The sequence below is a fragment of the Pinus tabuliformis genome, chromosome 3_1, assembly GCF_031772625.1.
Source record: "Pinus tabuliformis cultivar Carrire ecotype Pingquan chromosome 3_1, CPIR1, whole genome shotgun sequence".
Classification (NCBI taxonomy): Eukaryota; Viridiplantae; Streptophyta; class Pinopsida; order Pinales; family Pinaceae; genus Pinus; species Pinus tabuliformis.
The window spans coordinates 715,478,041-715,488,864 of record NC_142301.1 but is presented as its reverse complement, the minus strand read 5'-3'; positions in this window follow the sequence as shown (position 1 = coordinate 715,488,864).

Genomic DNA, 10,824 nt, shown 5'->3' with positions numbered 1-10,824 from the left:
AAACTTCGCACCTTCTAGGTAAATGATCTAGTTTTTCTATATGACAACAAGTTTGATAAATTTCCAGGAAAATTTAGGATGCATTGGCTGGGGCCCTATGTCATCAAAGTTATTACCGACGGTGGAGCAGTTCAGTTGGATAAGTTAAATGGGGATCCCTTCCCAGGAAAAGTGAATGGTAGCCGATTGAAGCCATACAATGGTGATCCGACTAGATGACTATATGAAGGAAGCATAGTCTTAGCACTCCAAGCAGCTGAAAGGAGGCGTGGGACTATAAACTACACTGCACAGGTTGGGGAACTGCGTGATGAATGAATTGCATGGGATGAGGGGATGTCACAGAGACCACATGAGCGTGCAGAAGCTTGTGCTACCTAAGATGAAACAGCACAGGTCAGCTGGAAAGTGACTGTTAAAGTCACTGTTCATGATTTGACGACGGAGAAACGGTCAAATGGAGCAAGGGGTGGCATTTAAGATGAAATTTATGGGTGAGATTCTTGAAAATCTACCGCCAATCAAGCATTAATGAACTGATTTTTTGGGGGAATAATATGATTTGAACTCAAAATGGTCTATAAATTACATGTGTCTGCCCAATGAAGAACACTTGGCATTTTGAGCATTCAATTGTTGATCTCTCAGATGCGTATGAATTGTGAATTCTTTGAAGATTTGATAGTGATTTCAGCGTTTGAGCAATTACCAAAGGAGACTGAAGAATTGTTGGATAGTGTCATGTCAACACAGACATAAACTATAGATATTGGGGAAGCAGTGAGAGTCGAAGGGGCTATGCCAGAGATTGCTATGGAAGTAAAGGGAACTTCTCCAGAGGTTGCAGAGATACCCAAGTCACCACGGTCACCTAGACCAAGTCCTACCTAGACCTAAGAAGGTGTGAAAGGAAAGAAAGGAAATGAGGCCGCGACACCACCGGTGCATGCGCCACCTAGGAGAAACCCGCCGAAGGAAAAGCCTAGTGCTCAAGAAAAGGGAAAAATCATTAACCTGGAACCAGAGGAGGAAGAAATTAGGGATATCCCAATGGATGATGAGGATCTGGGGATTGACACGAAGGACATTGAAGTTGATGGGTCTGACCCCATTACTAAATTTCCTGAGTATGTCCCTCTGCGTACGAGCAAGGCCAAGGTGCCTAAGGACATTGATGAGAGCAAGGTCACCTTGTACACACCTCTGCTATCGAACAATGTTGTTTTTTAAGGACCGCGCTTGGCGTAGATTCTAATGTTGAAATTGGAGGATTGGGACTTAACTAATACCGAGTGATTCCCTCACTTGGCGACAGACCAAGTGATGCACCACGTCATCCATAAGACCACTTGGGTGACTTCATTGGAACCACAGAAGTGACTTAAAGGCATGGATAAGGCAGGCCTACACAACCTGCTATGGTTATTGCACTACAATCGCACACCCATTACCTTGTTGGTAATCAAGCAGTTGTTGTGCTTGGTACATGATGGGTGCCTATGGCTAGAGAAGCCAATACCCATCACTAATAGACTAATCCACAGAATCACAAGGCTTCAATATTCAGGGGAGAATCCGACTATGATGTTTGGTGGAAAGGTGGGTGAACTGGCCCTCGTGGAGGCCATGAAGAAGAAGTTTGGACTAGTAAAGAAGCTGCGCGGCTATGTGATTACAAGTATTTCTGACCCTGGATTCAAAGTGGCCACATAAATATTGGCAGGGAAGGTCATGCGAAAGTGTCACTCCGATGAAGTACTGGTGCCTATCATAGCTCTAGTGGCCCAATGCATGGAGGGGGTTCAGTTTAATTAGGCACGCTACCTTTGCGGTGAGTTCCTTGCAAACTCCAGTGAGGTGCAAGATCTCAACAAGACCTTCCACTACACGTGGCTCTTACTGTCCATCATGCTAGTAGACTGGGAGCTACCTAAAGACATCCAATTTCCCTCAGTAACGACGGACTTGCCTGAGGCTACAAAGTATGCTTCGCTATGGGCGACTAAGGATCCTCATTGGATCAAGGACAACAAAATATTTTGGATCTTGATGGAGATGAATGTGCTGATGGACATCAACCACAAGCCATGGTTGTTGCCTACTGTGTTTGATAAATTGCAGCCGTACACAGAGTTTAAGGCTGATTTCCACCATGTATCCATAATGGCACGAAAAGACCCCGATCATAAGTGGAATGACTTGCCCTACTTAGCTAAAAATGATGCAATTCAAGCGGTTATTGAAAGTTGGCCGACATAATGGCACACTACCTCAGATTTAATGACGGGATCCAACAAGACATCCACACAGCAGAAGAAGTATGAATCCAAGCTCAAGATGGAGGAGTTGGCTGAGAAAAGGAGGAAGGAGGCTGAGGATAAGGCTAGGGTAGACCGCGCTACCACATAGGAGACAAGTGGACAGATAGGAGGAGAGGAGCATGACCTTGACAAAGAGAAGTCACCCTCCCTAGAATAATAGGAAGAAGAGGACGATCCAAAATAACAGGGAGGAGTGGACCCACAAATACATCCATTCTGTATCAAGCATCCAAGGGGACAAGAAAAACTAGGGCTATGGAAGAAGTCCAAGGCAAAAAATACTTCCATGGACCCAATCACCCTAACAAAGGGGGATTTGAATGACATTGGGGATACAGTGTGGGATGCCACTGTGAAAATACTGCAGCAATTTAAGCAGCGGCAACAATAGGCGTTGGGGGATATTTAGGTTAATCTGTGAGAGTTGTAGATTCAAACAACAAAAACCAGCGTGACATCCACTAGTTTGGCCATCGGTACTTCAGAAGTCATCGAGATGCTGCGTGCAAAGAACTCCTGAGCCATAGTGCTGCCAGATGGGGCACTGATGATAGAAATTGAAGCCTACAGGCCCGCTGTTAGCACACTCAAGTGAGTAAGGTTGAACGTGGCAATGATTCCTAGTGAGGAACTCAACCTGTTGTAGGATGGGCTGATTGCAGAGCTCAGGGCCCGTAAAAAACACGCTTTACAAGTGATCAGCGAGCAGATCATTAACAATGATCAGATAGCTGTACAACGAGATTCTGCCATCGCCACTGCAAACAACATGACCGATAAGAACAAGCACATAGTCTAGGTCATGGAGGAAGCATGCCGAATGGTCCCAGAGTTGGCCATTCCTGCAGATGAGCCGGTATATGTGTGCGTTCGAAAACTTGCTATGGGGGTGCGCGGTGCCCACATAGAATTGGCAAAGCTTCAGTTGGTGCTGAACCTCCAAATTGCAGAACTGCAATTGAGGGCCCAACCTTCAACTCCACAGGAAGTCAAGGAGTAGCCCGTGATTACTATCACATAAGCAATAATAGCAGTAGAAAGTGTAGTGGTGAACTGCACAATGCTTTTTGAATAGTCGTTCAAAGTCCTAACTAGCTTACAAGAGGACCCTACTGTGCAGAGGCTGGAAACAAAGGTGCGAGAGTTGTAGCCATGCTACGATGAGCTAAAAGGGATAGTGCATACTATTTCCCTCACATAGAGACTCATGAAGCTGCAGGAGGTCAAGGCATTGATGGAGTAGGTAGATGCAACTCAACACAAAGAGGCAGTGTTGAAGGCATGCTTGAAGCCTTGGTTGCACGAGGCCTACTTGATCATGACCTCCATTGAAGACAAGCTAGTTAGTCTACATGAGACTTAACAGAAGCTCCAAGTTGACAGTGCAAGGCCAAAAATAGAGCAGTTGGTCGAGGAAATAAAGTAGGCAGCCGCACAGTGCACTGCCGAGGTAGTAGTTTCACAATTCGAGCTGGGGGGTCTTCACACCCACAAAATGACTTGAGGATGAGTCACCATGTTTTTTTTGGGGGCTTGTTGGGAACGGGTTCTCCCAAGAGCCAGTTTCGGGGCTAAAAGCACATTTTTTGGGGCAGAAGGCCCAAATTGTGTAATAAAGATGTAAAGTCTCCACATTTTGTGGTCCCAGAGCACAAAGTGGTCAAAGGGTTGTCCACCCTTGTTTTGTATCATGTCAGTTGTAAAGATCTACCCATGGTATGCAGACCATGGGATTGTATAAAAGGGAAGTCTTAAGAGAGTCTATGAAGAAAAAATAAGAGGAAGGATTTTGGGTAAGAAGTTCTAAGTGTTCTCGAGTGTTAACGTAGGTAGAGGATCTGCAACTAAGTGCGCAGAGGCCTAGGGTGGAAGTCCGCAGTTGAGTGCGTGGACCCCTGCAGCTGTGTACGTAGGGTGGATAGATTCTGTACTGAACTTTAGATATCAATAAAGAGAATTATTCTATAATCATTGTGTATTTTGTCTATGTTTAATGCATCTGATTATATTATGTTATGATCTGGGTTTACATTATAATGCTTATTTGATGCATGAATGTATTTGATTATATCTATTAATTGAATGCAAGCAAGAGTAAAGGATTACGTGAAGGTAACTATAAATGCAGGGTAGATTAGGTAACACTTAAGATAACTTGGGAACTTATACAATAACTCAATCACAGAGGCATGTAAGTGCCTGGACCTCAGGTTAGGGCTACATGAAGATTAATCAAGTACCTTCGTAGAGGTCCTGAAGGATGGAAGAGAAGGGACATTGATAAGCCCTAAAGACTTATCGATCTACATGAAGGCAGGATCAGGAAGTATAGACTGAAATCAAAACCATCTTAGGGTGCAAAAACTTGGTTCTTGCATCCCCCCATCCTACTTCAGGTGAGACTTCGGTCCGTGCTCCGCGAGATGATGTTGAAAGGGCCAGTAGTGTAGGGATTTTCTTTGCTGACTAACACTCAACTCTTGTCAGAGCCCATCAAGCCAACACCTCCTCCTTTTACGAATATAGGAGTTTGCATAGTAGTATCACTCATGGTGTATGCCATGCTCCCAGTAATGGTCATTGAAGGAAAATATCAAAATAAACCTGGGCTCGAAGGCCTATTGTTCAGAGTCTCGACGTATAATAAAACGTTGGGTGATTGGGAGGAAGAGGAGAATTAGGGGTCAAAAGACACTCTTGAAGCTCTTCGATCTCAATAACGTCTTCCAACTGGAAGAGGACTCTAGAAAGAACTGGAGTGTTCCTCTCCAACTTTGTACTTGTACCAGGTATATCTTGTAAATCAATAACTCCAACTAGAGGATCAATCTTTGATGCATCTGCTGCCACTGATTAAAAATCACTGGAAAAATTGCTCCTACGCCTTCAAGGAGAAGGCTCAGCACTTGTAGGTGAAAGCCCATGAATCCTCCTAGGCCGATGAACTAGTTGATCAGCCACTTTTAATTATTTTTAAGAAATCTAAATTAAAGACTCAAAAAAATTGTAAAGCTAGGTCAGCTAGGAAAAAAGAGAACTCTTTAAAATTCCCTAAAGATACAGTCAATCAAATCACTTCCAATTATTTCCACTCCGAGTGATGAGGACCGGACACCAAAATAAAAGAAAGCAAAAATCAAGGGCCTTCATAAAATACTTTGGGGTAATGACAGCCCAGGCCTACTAGCAAAGGTATCAGAAATAGTTACATTGCCCTCTAGACAACAACCTTTGCCAGTGCAAGCACCCATGCTTCGTAAGGTCACCCTCCAGAAGTACTAATGAATGTGATGCAACGTCTGCCTTAGGTGCCACAGGATTCCCCTCCGTAGCCACCTACGTGATACGTAGGAAAGGAAACTGTTTCGGTCGGAAGCACCCTAGGGCTTTGGGTTAGAACCCCAACAGAGCAGAAAAAATACAACAAGAAACACTAATATAACTCAGGCAAAATTCTTATATAATCAAACTACGTAAGAGCGACTGTACCCAGATTTCCTTCGTTCGAGTAGGTCCCGCAGGGTTCAGACCCTCTGCAACTCTCGATGTTCTTCGAGCTTGAAAATCATTCAATTCAAACATACATAACAGTATAGAAGTAATGCATATTCATGTAATTGAGTTTATATCATATAAACAAATGATTGATCATACATCAAAACATCATTCATAAATGAATTAAAACATAACTTAATGAATAAACATAGTTAATTTCGGAAACAAGAAAACAGTTCTTTTATTGCAGTAAGCTATAAATAACATGGAGAGAATTCACTTGAGTCTTCTTCTTCCGGCTCCAAGAGGAACTATCCTCTAGATTCATCCTATCCCAGCCTTCAACAATCTTCTTCCATAACCAACACCATGATATCTCAAGCAAAAGGGAGAATATCTATAATCAAGGAAACAAGGGTTTCCTGAAGCTTGGGAAAGTGCATGTGGCACAGGGATTCATCAGACTCAGTTAGGGATAATCTCAGTATAATAAGTCTATTTCTTCTCCTCCTTAAGGCCTTCCCATAGAGGTCTATTTATACTTCTCCCAATTAGTTTTTTACTTGGGAAATAGTTGGGCCACGGGCAATAGGAGGTAATTAACAGGTAAAACCCATGAACTCTACCCATAATAATGAAAATTTAAGTTTTTTAAGTGTTTTAATACATATATGCAGGTTGGGTATTGACTGACCTACGTGTACATGCTTTTAGATGAGCGCAAAGTAGCGTACATGGAATAAAACACTGTTTTTTATATATTTGGACCAATTTTAGAAGGAGGGGTTGGTCTAGGCCATAAACAAAGCATCACAAATACCAAGAGTGGTAAATGGTGCTATAACATATGCCCCCTAATATATGAGGTCAGAAGGGGCACATGATGGCTGAAATGCACGAAGTGTATGAAAAGAATCATGTCGATACTGAGAAGGACTTCACTAGAAATCAGCTTGCCAAGCCATCAAAAGGGATCAGAAAGAAACCATTGTTTGAGGCGGACATACCCATGCTTAAAGAAAGTAAAGCGTGTCTGCATATCAAGTACAAGAGGATCCAATATGTATACAAGTATAAATAACTGAAAGTATATAATGGATCATCTGATCATGATCGAAAAAAGTACATGTCTGAATATCATATATAAGAAGATGATCAATGATGCTGAAGGATGAAGCTAATCACTGATGTCAAAAACTAATCCAATAGTGTTGCAGGGAAAAGCGTCTATTTAGAACTGCTCTATCCCACTAAGGTGTGATAGTTGCCTTAGAAACAAACAGAGAAAAGCTACTTATGTTTTTCCTTTATGAATTATAGATAGAGAGGAATAGAAAGACCAATCTCTGTCTTGCGCTGATCCTTTGATTCGATCCCTCTCTTCTTTGATAGTCCCCAGCTACCTGCTCCCTTTCATGCCCAATTTCACAAAGTACCTGTAAGATCACAGAAGCATAGCACTATACAAAGACATGGATCTATATCATAAACAACTTAGGATCAGATTTAAATTGACCATACAAATGTAACAAGCATCAATGATAGAAAAGCATGGAGGAAAACTCAAATAGCTTTTATTGATAAACAAGAAAAGGTCCAGGAGGAGTTACAACCAGTTGTTCTGACCCAGCATCAACCTCCCAGCAAAGAAGCCCCTCTTCACCTCAAACAAAGCTTAGATCACCCAACAATCTGATGTTTGTCTTTAGAAACCAATAGCAATTCCTTACAATATGCAAAATTCCAGCCTCTGGATCTCTGGGATGAGGGATCCATATATAGATATCTGTAGGGAGGATGAGTCAGCTTGTGATTTGATTAGTGTCTTCTCTCTGTCAGTTCTTGCTTCCACTTGGAGACTGAGGGCCTCTTACTCATCCTTGGTCGAATTTAGTGAGGCAAGTGTCACAGGAGAAGATTATACAAGCTTCCATTGCCTCTCCACTTTGCGGAATGACATTGCCATTTGTCATTTCTCGCCCATCGCACCCCATAGAAGGCACTTTTGAAATGCAACGCACCCTCACAGTGTATTTAGGTGAGATGCAACGCACTTAGCCAATGGAGCAGCTGCAATGATCCTGTTTTGACCAATTCCGAGCAGTTTCTGGTGGAGAAATTCTGGGAGAAGCTGTAATCTGTTGACCTTGTTCCTTTAGGGGTTAGAACAACACGTTTAGGGACTTAGGAGCCCTTGGTTTATGGACATTTCATGCTTGAGGTTGTAGGGCACAAAAATGTCTATAACAAATAGTACCAAATGAACATGATGGAATAAAATGATATTACATCGCAACTCGGATTCCAGCATACAAGATGTTGTTGTGAAGAACTGCAACATATAAGGTGGATGGTGTCAACTAGTAGCAACAGAGGCAACCGACAAGTGAACCAAAAGATGCCGATGCAACCTGAGGTCTTCACCGACTGTCGTGGTACATTTCTACACAATGGGAATGAATGATCTGAAGTCGACCACGTGAGAAATCATTTGATACCGGTCATTGAAGTATACTGTTAACAAATTCGAGACTACTCACTGATAATGATAATGAGAGTCAAGGTACCCAGTACAATCTAACAAGTGTGAATAAATGAGCTGAAGGCGAACAATTGAAAGAATCTATCAATCAGGAGACAATGATGGTTTCCCACTATCGATAGCGAAGGAATTTTCCGCTGATGACTGCAAACCCCAAGGTACTGCCAAATAGACTCTAGATCTTTGTCCCAGAGAAAATGAGTTGTAGTTGATAGGAAAAGATCCGCTAGAAGGAAGTCATTAAGGCATCCTTCATCAATTTAGCGCGAGTGTAACCTGTCGGCCAATAATGTGGAAGGAATCAGATGAAAAAGATGTAGTAACCCAATTGAAGCACGTTTCTGGCATACACAAGATGTAGCTAGCACACAATAGAAACCCTCTGAACCAACCAATAATGAAATCTGACACAGAGGCGAGGAATCGACCAATAGGGTCAAATGGAAATCAAGGCACTACACGAATCCCAATGTGTGATAATGTAAGCTGATGTCGAACACAAGGGAAGCCACTCAGTCAAAGACCCATGATATTGATCGATGTTGAGCACAAGGTGACCTATCAATAATGAAAATAGGGCCAGGGTGCGGCTCTAGGCCTGCCCTGAGAGCAATATGTCGTAGTCGATAAGGACAAGACCTGCTAGTAAGAAGTAAATGGATACCTTCTCAAACTGACACGAGCAAAGGACTAATATAACTGATATGATGACAAACATGAAACTGAAATCCAGGGATGGCCGACTGAAAATTAGGTCAAGGGACACCGTAGAGAGGCCGACTCAGGTTTACTTCCCTTGAAGGAAAGCACGACTCAATGACGACTATATGGCAACATGTCATAACTTTGTATAAGTTTGTCATGCAAGAGGCATAAGCAAACTCTCCATATGATTGGAAGAGGTAACCAATTGGAGGAGTACTGACTCAATAACAAGGTTAAGGCTCACTTAAGTCAAACTAAATGCCACCCAAATGGAGTAGAGACTTTCTTTCGAGTGCTTTGTTCAAGGGTGCCACCACTGACTCTAGCTGCCAACAAAATATGGAAATGTTGCCCTGTTCCTGCTCTTTTTGGAATATATAAATTTCTTTGTCTTTTTCTTTAAGCTGGAAAAAGAATAAAAGAATGCTATAGTACAGTGGAAAGAATGAGTGTCAAAGAGATAGATGATCTAGTTCTTGGGAGGGGAACATTCCTATACTCAATGCAGGGAGGCAAAACTTGTTAAGGACACTCGAAGGAATGTTATTTCCATGGGTAAAAGGATGCGTCAAGTTACAGAGGCTAAGTGATTGCATGGTTGATTTTTGCAGAAGACATGGTCAGATAAGTGGCTTACACACGAGTCCAAGTGAAGCTGGCTCAAGGTGAAAAGGTGCAAATAGTCAAAATGCAATGCAGTAGTACAACTCAACACAAATGAGCCTCTAGGGTATAAGGCCAGAAATTAGTGCGGAAGAAAGGAGAATGTCTTCAACGCATCATTCATGGTGGGATAAAAGAGGACTCCCGAGCCTGCTCAATATAGCAGCATGGGCAACCAATGTCAGCGAGGTTCTAACTAAGATGCCCATGTAAAGGATGGCTCTACCATTGCATCATGATTTAAAAATCGACGAGTGAAATGGTTTGCTAACCCTATGGCTAATGTATCACTAAATGGAGGCTAGTATGCAAGATGCAACAGAAAATGGTTTTCCCTAAATTAAATGCCAGTGAGAGAACGATACCTGCCATGACGGGTCAATGGTCATGGGACCAAAATAACATCGCGAAGAAGTATCCAAAATATCCTGAAAAAAAAATCCACTCATGACAATCTAAGCCCACAGGTCAAAAATCCATGATAAAAAAATCAAATTTTGAAAAAATATTTTGCAATTTCAAAGTTATATAATGACTTTTAGACTCACAGTTTTTTCATTTCTGTTTGGAGAAAAGAGCTGTGGAGCAAAATGAAGCAAGCTTTCCTCTGAACAATTGGACCATTCAAATCACCACAAAGTAACCAGGTAATGCTCAAATCATACTTGTAATGTTTTATGATAGTTTTTAGAAGTTTTCTCAAAGTTTTGATCATGGGAAACTATGCCAAAAATTCAACTCTACATACACGCAAGTTGGATGTGATCAACCCACATATATGATGGCCCTACACGCGACTGTGTGTAAAGGGAACTCGCGTGTACGTGAGTTAAAGTTTTAACATAAAAACTAACAGTTGAAACTCCAATTTTTTGCAGGATGACTATCACTTGGAGGGAAAGAGAGCATACCACTATTGATAATGAGGTAATGAATGACCAAAATGCACTAGACACTCTGAGAGGCTGTGGCTTATTGAAATTCTTCAAAATGCCAAATATGAAAGCCAATACCCACTTGCTCGAACTATTGATCCACTACTGGAGCGCAGAGGATGATGCTTTCATGATAGACCAGATGCCTTTATGGATTGAGATC